General features: G+C 38.4%; 1 non-coding gene across 1 annotated transcript in view; it reads right to left on the reverse strand.

The window, feature by feature from the left end:
* Positions 1–10,887: 10,887 nt before the first annotated feature.
* The window catches only part of trnap-agg (transfer RNA proline (anticodon AGG)), a 72-nt gene continuing 9 nt past the window's right edge, over positions 10,888–10,950 (reverse strand). The window contains exon 1 of the tRNA in view: positions 10,888–10,950. This exon is cut by the window's right edge and continues 9 nt beyond it. This is a non-coding gene — a tRNA (tRNA-Pro).

Genomic DNA, 10,950 nt, shown 5'->3' on the forward strand with positions numbered 1-10,950 from the left:
TGAAATTCTATTTTTGTCAGATTACAAAAAATATTTTTTAACTTATTTGTCACAGTCACCAGCAATCAAGCCTATGCAGATTGCTGGAGAACTACAAATCTGCTGGTATATGGACTACAAGGCCCAGTCATGCAACACACACACCTGCTCAGTCTCCATTGATTGCAAACACTCACAGTTGAAGCCACTCATGAACGGATTACATGGACTATAAAGTCAGCACGCAAACACACTGAGTCTTTTTAAACTGTATAGTGAACATTATGACATGTTTTCCTTGGTTTGCCTTGCTGTGTTTTGACCCTAGCTTTGTTTTGTTTGTTTTAAGTTGTCTGCTTCCTGCCTTTTTGACCAACTGCCTGTTTATTGACCACGACTCTGGATTTCCTGTATACATCTGTTTGCCTTTGTGTTGACTGTTGCTTGCCTGACCATCCTGCTAATAAATCCTGCGTTTGGATCATCACTGTTGTCAGTGTCACTTCACTGCTGCAATATTAAACATACAAGAATTTTATTAAATCTAATACAGGCAACAACAAAAAAAACCTATCAAGGAATTTGCAAAAATTTTTAAACTTTAAAACACAATGAATGACTAAAACCCTCAGTAGATATTCTGATTTGTGGTTTGGTTTTACCAAACCTTATTAACATGTAGGGATTCAATGATATAATGTTGGATTATTTGACTTGCAATTCATGTGCTTCCGCATCTAGAAATCTCATTTACGGCAATATATAAATCACATATTTAAAACACAGGTTCATATTTTAATGTCTTGTACATAATGAAAGTATTGAGTAGTTTCTCTGGACAAATCTGAACCCTCTTCAGTGCTTGCAGTTAAATTTACAGTGCTTTATCATCAGTAGGAAAAAAGTTATGACCACCGCTGGTGTTGGTGTCCATGTCTCCTATAAACTCCTAACATTACGCTGTCGCGCTGATGGCATAACTTTGTTTGATTTTGCACAAATTGCAATAGTTCTGTTCCATACAACAGAATCGTGGTGTTGCTGGGGCTTTACAATTCATTTACAGTGACAAATTAAAGTATTGGTTATAGTAAAGCCCGTCAATCTCTGCAATGTTTAAAATTTTAAACATTAAACAATATGTAAACAAATGTTTCAGCACAAAGCTCTCTGGGGGTGTGTTGCTGATAACTGTCGAGATTAATTGTATTTTCTCTTGACCTGTCTACAGTTTGTGACACATCTGTTGTTGCTTGTGACACGCCTTCTTTCCTAAAGTCAAAATATTGACATATTTCAGATGTACAGTTTTTTTTAGGCACAAGCTGTTGCCATTTTACACAGATTTTCGCTACTCCTGACATTTTCACTCTCTGGGCTCTACCTTAATGGTCTAAGTGCAAAATCTAAAGTGCAGGGTGCAAAAGCATTAAGGGCATGTTAGAATCCACTATTTTAGGGATGAAAAAATACTATCTACACCACGGGGCATAGTCCAACAGGGTTGTGCTTATTCTCTTAATGAGTTCTGGGTGTGTTTTGAGAATAAACCAATCAGAGTCCCATCTCCCATTCCCTTTAAGAGTCAGTCACGTCGTGCCATGGCACATTTTGCTGTGTACAAGGCGGACTTTGTAAGTGCAAAAACTGAACACTTCACTAGCGAGAAAACAGTTCAACAGACCATCTGCAGTGCAAGGATAAAGAATGAGCCACCTCCAATTAGCCTTTACTTTCACTTTCGTGGATAAAGAAAACTGTGTTGAACGCACTCCACTGAAGACATCCATTAGCCTAAATACCTAATTTCGTTGGTTAAGTGCAAAGATTGGTTTCAAAACTATTTCTAGATTCAGTTCTAATTTTCAGCAAATAAAGAAATGAACAATAATAACGAAGTGTGGTCAAAAACTGAGTTATATTCAAACACGTGCTATATATAGTCCAAAACTTGACAGGTGGACAAATTGTAAGGCTTGAAGCTTACGCTGCTATTCTGAACCAATAATCGGAAACGGAAAGCAGTTGAAGGATGGCGTGTTTAAATCAATTATTTATCTGACTTTTTTAAAATTAATCTGACTCCATTAAAGTTGTTATCGTCATTGATAAAGAGAAAGAATCTCAACACCTTAAAGCAGGCAAAGTTGTTTATTAAGTTAAATGTTTAAATATACAGACAGTGGAATGAAACAAACTAACATACTGTATAAAGAAATCAGCTGTAACATATGCACTGAGAGCAACAAAGACAGTGAAACTGCCTTTGTTAGCATATGAGGCTACGCACCTGTGTGCAGGAGACGCAGAGTAAAAGCCATTCTCTCAGATCAACAGTTACCTTTCCTTGTTATACACTGAGCAAAGCATTGTCAAACATAAATGAAAACCAACCCCCAAAACCACCTGGACATAAAAGCAAAGTTGAGGAGTTAAAATAGGGGAGAAGTACATTAACATACTCTCCTCAGGCCATGATTCAACAATAGTAAATATATTGTATATTGAAATACAATCAATCAATGTCTCTGTCGATTTCATTACTACAAGTCACAAACTGTCAATACTTTGCCAATATGATAATGTGAACACCTATGGATATGAAAAAAAAATCTTTTAGCCCTTGCTGCAAGATCTTTCCACATTGGAAAGCCAGGGGATGGTTACTGCACAGCATTGGTCTTTCATTAAAGGAACAGTGCAGACTGTCATAGCAGACAATCTAGGAGCACATGGAACTGCTGGTTTTGTGGGGAGTTTTTCTGGTGGATATATGTGCAGGTTTTGTACTGCTAAAAACTCTGAAAAAGAATGCTCATGAACGCTCATTAAAATTGGAGTCTTCTGCGATTTTTCTTCCATTACTCATTGGGTATCTCGTACCTCCAAATGAGCCCGCTTGGCAGGTTCTCATGGATCTTAAGGATATTGTTGATTTGGTTGTGGCACCAGTATAAACCTCTGAATCCATAGCTATCCTTGAAAGCAAAATTTCTGATCATAGGCGGCATCGGTTGTTGGAAGTTTTTTCTTACATGAAGCTTTTGCCAAAACATCATTATGTGGAAGATTATCCACTACTGATCAAGTTCCCTGGACCTTTGGTGAGAATGTGGACACTAAGATTTGAGGCAAAGCATCACTTTTTTTAAGTCGTGCGTTACACAAGTTGCTTCAAAAACATACTCTTGACTGTGAAACATCAATTCATAATGGCATATGACTTAAGAGTGTGCTACCACCAAGATGAGTAGCATGAATGCGTCACATGTCTCAACTTCTGTGGGTTTCTTGAATCAGGATGTAGTTAATGTTCTGAACAAAACATATCCTGATGTCACATATGTGCATCTGGCAAGGAATTTGCCTGTTGATGGAATAAACTACAGAAATGTCTTGATTATTGTTTGTGACCTTTCTGGTAGCTTTCCAATTTTTGCTGAGATTGCCCAAATGGATGTAGTGGAACAGAACGAGTGCTTGGTATTGGGAGCATTTCAGAGCTTTTGAGTTGTGCACCACATTGAAAGCATCTCTTATTCATCATAATGCACTTGCTGACTACTACCCTTTGGTGGATAACCATGTTGGAGGCAGACGAGTGGTGACACTTAAATGATTTATAAGCAAGGTTCAATTTGCTTTAGGTTAAGGAAAACAAAATATCCCTTTTCTTTTTTTTCCAAATGGAGAATTTAATGGTTCATTGAAAATCTGTTAATTTTAGTTTTCTGCCTTTCAGATAATTATGAGTGTAAAGTTTAGAATTATTGTGATAGATAATGATTTTTAAAAACTTGACCTCTTTCATGGAAAAACCAGACAGTTTTGAATATTTGTTTGATGCTGTTCGCCAAAAAATGATTTTTTTTTTTGTTGAAGTGGGGACCTACCTGAAGTTCAGTCTAGGGCTCAAGTCAGCCATCTTGAAAGGCTGGCTGAGAATATTTTCCAATTCACCTCATATCCACGTGAATCCCAAATAGATGATGTTGCGAAGGCACTTGTAGAAAAGTATCCATGTTTAAAAGTGAAAGGATCAGTAAAGGGGTATACCATGTGGATATTCAGCCTAAAGTACAAAATGGCAAATTACCAAACAAAAATGCGCAATGTTGGACGTCCAGAAGTGAGTTTGAACTCACTGAAAAACAAGTCCAATGATGAACCCTACCCAGCCAAAATGTAAAAACCAAAGAGAGCAGAGGTAAATTTTTGCACTGCTATTCCAACTGAACGGACAAAAATCTAGAAAAACTTGGGGCAGTTGGACAAATATGGATCACAACTCGTTGCTGTTCTTCAGAAGAAAGGAGGTTCTTCCTGGCCAGAAAATGGGCAAATATTCCAGGATTTTGCAGGAGGTATGTATGCAAGTGTATGTATGTGTAACCGGTCTGCTTTCGCCCACTGTTACTGGCCTCTGTGTTGTGTGTGTAAGGAAGACAAGGACACGCGCTACTTCATTCATCGGAGATTTATTCAAGCCCAACATGGACTGGCCACAATCGCTCTGTGGATTGACATCAAAACAGTAGCTAAATCTCTCGTGGGGCATATATTAGCAGCAGTGTATTCCTCTCCCCAGCCTGTGCAAAGTGCTATGTAACTTTAACAGTCAGGAAAATGCTATCATTAACATAATGAGACATACTGTCAATTCAATGAATGAACATAAAACACAGAAGTAATAAAAGGGAAATACCTGTGGATTAACATCAAAACAGTAGCTAAATCTCTCGTGGGGCATATATAAGCAGCAGTATATTCCTGTACAACATAATGTCTATTAGTCGCTGTAATCACAGATTCAAACTAATACAAAATGCACTACATCCACACGATATATCTACACATTCCTGATTCATCCACAAACAAGTCATACAACAGAACATTGCAACACATCCAAACATTACCAACAGCATTAAATGGAAACAGTTTATACACTTTTGAAACTTAATTTTCTCAGAAAATGAGGAGCTCTGTAAAACACCTTCCTCTCCCCAGCCTGTGCAAAGTGAACTGGCGAGAGGCGCGCGAGCAATCTAAAATGGCGTCGACGCGCTGCCGAAATCAAAATTTAAAATAAAAGTCTCAACACTAAATTCACATATATTACATAGAAAATGTATAATATTAAATCAATAAAACAATGACAAAGATTTTAATGAAAAAGACAATATCACAGGTGATATTATAACCCGTTACATATGGTTGCCTTTTCCTTTCCACAGGTCTTTTTTTGTCAGCACAATGGTGTTAAAGGGATAGTTGACCCGAAATTTAAAATTCTTTCACTGTTTACTCACACTTGTCTTGTTTCAAAGCTGTTTCCTCATCAGTTAAACAAAAGCTTATATTTTTAAAACTACTGAAAACCGGTAACAGCTTCTAACATTCTTCAATATATCTTTGTGTTTAACAGATTATAATCTGTGTACAGAAGCTAAAACAGCTTTGAAACAATGGAAAGCTAGTAAACAGTGAGAGCATGTTGAGTTAAGGGTGAATTATCCATTAACTATGCTGTCTGTTAGGGCTGGAAGAATGAATGTACATTTATTTGATCTCGAATGCGCTTTTGGATTAAGAGGCGCAGTTTTTTAATTGTTTACTAATGGCCATTAGCAGTTTGCATGCTGCTTATGCGCCCTGCACACCACATGTTTTAACCACCTGCTGCACCTGCGTTATTGCGTGTTAGATAATTCGTGTTATGAATGCATATTGCATCTTTTTCATTCTTTATCTAAATAAAAGCAGAAGCAGGGTTTCTGTTTAGGTGACAGCAGTGTTTGTGTTGTACAGAGACTTTTAAAGATAGAGGAGAGACTAGTGCTATTTGTTTTGATTTATCCGGAGCTATATGACTTCACAAATCTTGAGTATCACAATATTATAAAATATTATAATTTTAATAATATCACCACCAATGCAGCTATTTGTTGCCTAGCAACATAAAAAGAATGGAAAATCACATCTGGTGTGATTGGCCCTTTACTGTGTATTTCAGTACACGAAAATTACATCAGTGATTGCTCAGAGAAAACAATCTCAAATAAATTAAACAAGATTTTAACAAATGTAAGCTGAAAAGAAAATTAATGAATAAATAAATACATTTTGTAGTCATTTAAAAAAACAATCTGGAGGTGTGCCGTGTACAAAAACAGCTTTTGTTTATGTATTTACAATAAAAGTATATATAGCAACATATTTTCAAGAAAAAATATGTGAATCCTTTGTGATTACTTGGATTTACTAACAACACAACAGTAATTGTGCTTCAAAACTGAAATCTCTTTTATGAAAATGCTAGCATTATGTTCATTGAACCATTGGGTGCAGCAGACAACAACTGTTCAACCTTGTGCATGTGTGTAGAGAAAGCAACTTGCTTTTCTAGGTAAACATGGTTGACATACATGCATGGCCATTCGGAACGTTTGCAGCTCCTTGCACATGAGTGGTGCTTATCAGTTAGCAGTGGACCAATCAGATAAACTCAGATTTATCATGAGTTTCTGTGTACATTTCTGAGCGCTGCACCTCGTGCAACAGGCTGATATGCATGCAAGTTCAATAAACACCTTCATTGTCTTATAATATGCATTTATTTTTACCTAATTATCACAGTTACTCCCATATGATTTGATCAGTGATTCATTTGTTCTCAGACCCCTCCTTAGCGCGAAGCTACTCTGCACCGATTAGACCGATGACAGCCTGTTGTGATTGGTCGACAGCGTTCAGCGTGAGACAGAGTGAAACGCCCAGCATGGCTTATCATCAATGATGATGTTGTCAGAGTGCATAGTGTATGTGTGAGCATACCTGCCAACACCCTAGTTTTTTTTCCCGGGACTCTCCCGTATTTCAAACCCATCTCCAGCCACCCTCTGTTGCCCGGTCCTCAGCATTTTGGTTTGGTCTGTGAAAGCCCCCGCAATCTGCTACAGTGTTTGTGGGCACTTTTAGATTTAGGTCTTAGCTGGATATTTCACTTCACTAAGAGCTGTGTTACACACTACATGGAAGGTCATTTTCAAAACCCAAAACAGGTGCTCTTTAACTGTGGCATGTGTGTAGTTCTCAGGGATCTGTATGGACTAGACTGCTGGTGATTGTGATAGCTGTTGTGCATGAAAATTTGATGATATATACAGGCTCTGTTGTAATTCTGTATGCTGTTGTTCGCACATCTTAAAATGAACCAATATTTGAATCTGATTCCTTAACCGTTATTATTCGTATAACAAGCAGCGATTGTCATTTGGGAAAATTAACCAGGCATGCTTAGTTGTTGTATCATTAAATTGTACATTTTTAATTTATCTCAGCAGTAGTACAAATGTTTTATATGCCTTTTAAATCTGCTTTAACAATTTACATAGCACTTTTCTGGGAACTCAAAGTTCTTTACACATAGGGGGAATCTCCTCATCCACCACCAGTGTGCAGCATCCACCTGGATGACGCAACGGCAGCATATGGAGAGGAGACAGAATGATGAAGCCAGTTATGGTATGGGGAGGGTTAGGAGGCCATGATGGACAAAGTGGGATTTTTAATGACCACAGAGAGTCAGGACGTCTAACGTCTCATCCAAAAGACAGCACTCACTCACTCACTCACTAGTATAGAATCCCCATCACTATACTGGGGCATTAGGACCCACACAGACCACAGGTTGGGCACCCCTGCTGGCCTCAGTCACACCACTTCCAGCAGCAACCTAGCTTTCCCACGTACACTTCCATCCAGGTACTGACCAGGCACAGCCCTGCTTAGCTTCAGTGGTTGACCATGTGAGAGTTGCAGAGAGCTAGCTGCCGGCTTACAGCTAAGTTTTAGCATGCTTCTTTCTTATATATATACAGTTGAAGTCAGAATTATTAGCCCCCCTTTGAATTTTATTAATTTTTTTTTATATTTCCCAAAAAATGTTTAACAGAGAAAGAAATTTTCAAAGTATGTCTAATAATATTTTTTCTTCTGTAAAAAAATCTTATTTGGTTTATTTCCGCTAGAATAAAAGCACGTTTAATTTTTTAAAAGCCATTTTAAGGACAAAATGATTAGCCCCTTTAAGCTATATATTTTCCAGACAACCCATCGCTATACAATAACTTGCCTAATTACCATAACCTGCATAGTTACCCTAATTAACCTAGTTAAGCTTTTAAATGTCACTTTAAGCTGTATAGAAGGGTCTTGAAAAATATCTAGTCAAATATTATTTACTGTCATCACGACAAAGATAAAATAAATCAGTTATTAGAAATGAGTTATTAAAACTATTGTTTTTTGTGCAACTGATTTTTGCAGTTTTCTGCCATTTTACCAATCCTGTCTTTCGCAGTGTTTTTAGAAAGAGGGACAGTTTTAACTTTTTCAGCTGCTTGCGGGCCACACATTTCCGCCACTATTTTAATGCAGGCGGGTTTGATTAGCTCCTCTCCAATATTATGCAGCTTTTTTGCCTTGGCAATCAACAGCGTACAGTCAAACGAAGCTTTGGTGGCCTTCTGTAAATCTACTTGCTCTTTCGAATGCTTTTCTGATGTCTGTCGATCTTTTTGACAGAGCCATTTCTTTATTTCTCTCAAAGAATTCCTGATCTTTACTTACTGTCTCTGCATGCTTCGTTTCCTGGTGTCTTTTCATTTTGCTTATTTCATGCTGTCGTTTGACAGTTTTTCAACACAAATGACAAATTCTGGCCGAAACTTGTCTTGGCCTTCAATAAAACCAAAATTTAGGTAAGTTTTGTCATACTGTTAAATATTTTTCTTCGCCTCTGAATAATCACTGCATTTATCTTTCTCTGCCATTTTTGTTTTGATTTTGCCTTTACGACACACTGACAAGCAGGTTACGCGAATGAACAAAATTACAATAATTATTGATACAAGATATTTTTTTACTACTATGTTGGAATTTTAAGCATTTTTTGTACTCAAAAATAGATATATATTAGTGGAGCATCGCATAGTATCAGAACCACTCACTTTTGATACTATGCACTTAAATCAAGGACTTTTCATGCCCAAGGAGAAAATCACATTCCTAGGCCAACAAGCCACAACTAAATAAGAGATTCAAATGGCATCAGAAGCACAGCAGAGTCACCTTTTAGCTCATATTTTGTTGTTTTTCCTCCTGTAGCTTCAGTCAGGAAATTGGTCTTATGTATATCTTATGTATATCTCAATGCATATTTTTAGAAATTTTACAGTAACGGATCTTCTTAGATCTCTGCAGAGGATTACATTTAGATTTGTAAGTTTCATATGAAAAGTATAAATCTATAGAAAAAAACTGCATGTACACTACTGTGACACAACTCAATGCAAAAACAGAATCTATTGCACACAACAGTACTCTTGAAAACATGATCAGGGTGTGAAGTTTTTTATTTACTTTATTCACACCACACACACACCACAATCACTGTGTGCCATCATGTCGCTGAGCTGCATCGGGCCACGTCACCTCATCCACATCGCAGGCTATATTGTCTTTTGCCAGGCACTCGGGAAAAAATGCCCTGGAATGGCGAATCCATCCTTGGAAGGCCTCCACTGGGTTGTCAACACAGACCAGCTCCATTGCCCTTAGAAATTTCTCTGTAGTGTATAGTTTTCTGTCATAAACCCTCCATCTCCACGATAAGTAGAACTCCTCTATAGGGTTCAGGAAAGAGGAGGGTGGCAGACAGATGTTTAAAAAGTGGTTACTGTTGGTGGTGAACCACTCTCTGATTTGGTTTGTTCTGTGGATGCGGACATTGTCCCAAATTATCACATAAATGTGATGTGCCGGCCCAGGATGGTGTTGTTGGCGGTACAGGAGTATGTCTCTTAGCTCCTCTAGGATGGTGAGGAGACGTTGGGTGTTGTAAGATCCAAGGACAGCATGCTGGTGGACAAGCCCCTCCGAACGCATGGCTGCACAAAGAGTAATATTGACATGATCAATGAATGTTGCTCGCATCTCGTCCGTAATGATGGTGCGAGGTTGTCTTGGGGGGACCATCTTCTCTCCCTCCTGGACCTTCTCCTCTCCCTTGTTGGCCTACTCGTCAGCCTGCTCCTCTTCCACCTGCTCCTCTTCTTTCATGGCCAGCTCTTCTCCCTCCTCTGACTCGAATTCCTATTCCCCTGACTCTGCCTTCATCCATTGTGTTTGTTTGAAATCTTCAGCAAACTGTGTACTCTGAACTTGCTTTTATACATGTGGTTGCAGCATTAGCAACAAGTGTCTTCAATTTTGAGGCATTGTGTGTAATGAATGACGCCAGGTGTGTTCATTGTGTTCAAATATTGCTGACTGTGGCAAACATTTTGCATCACGAGCTTTCATTTGAGAGTATGAGCAGAGTTTTTTTGCAACTTGGCGTCAGAAGCAGCGCATGGTCATAAATTTTTATGTAACAATTAAGTCGGAACATACCTTCAAAATCACAGCCCGAGACCAACAAGGTGAGTCACTCGTTTGCTTATAAATTTTTGTTGTTGTTGTCCAGCTGCTTCAGTGAAGTAAATAGATCTCACCCGTTTCACAGATTTAAGCTGCATGGCAAAATCACACATAACATTGAGTAGGTCATTGGTGGAGGAGGATGGTGATAGCATCAAATAGCTATCTCATCCTATAGTATCAGAACCACTCACTGATTGGTGTGATTGAAAATGGTCTCATTCACTTCACTGATTTGAAGCTGCAAGGAGAGAAGGACCTTGCACCAAGCTTTGAACTCGGATCACTGGATTCAAAGTCCAGAGTGCTAAACATTACATTATGGAACAAAGACGCTTATTAGAGGCTATCTAATGCTCGGAAACTGGCGTTGAAACAGGCCTCTGTGAAAGTCAAGCTGTCCCTCAAAACAAAAAACAACCGCAAGGGCTCGTCCGGGAATTGAACCCGAGACCTCTCACACCCTAAGCGAGAATCATACCCCTAAAC

The sequence above is a fragment of the Danio aesculapii genome, chromosome 9 (genome assembly GCF_903798145.1).
Source record: "Danio aesculapii chromosome 9, fDanAes4.1, whole genome shotgun sequence".
Lineage (NCBI taxonomy): Eukaryota > Metazoa > Chordata > Actinopteri > Cypriniformes > Danionidae > Danio > Danio aesculapii.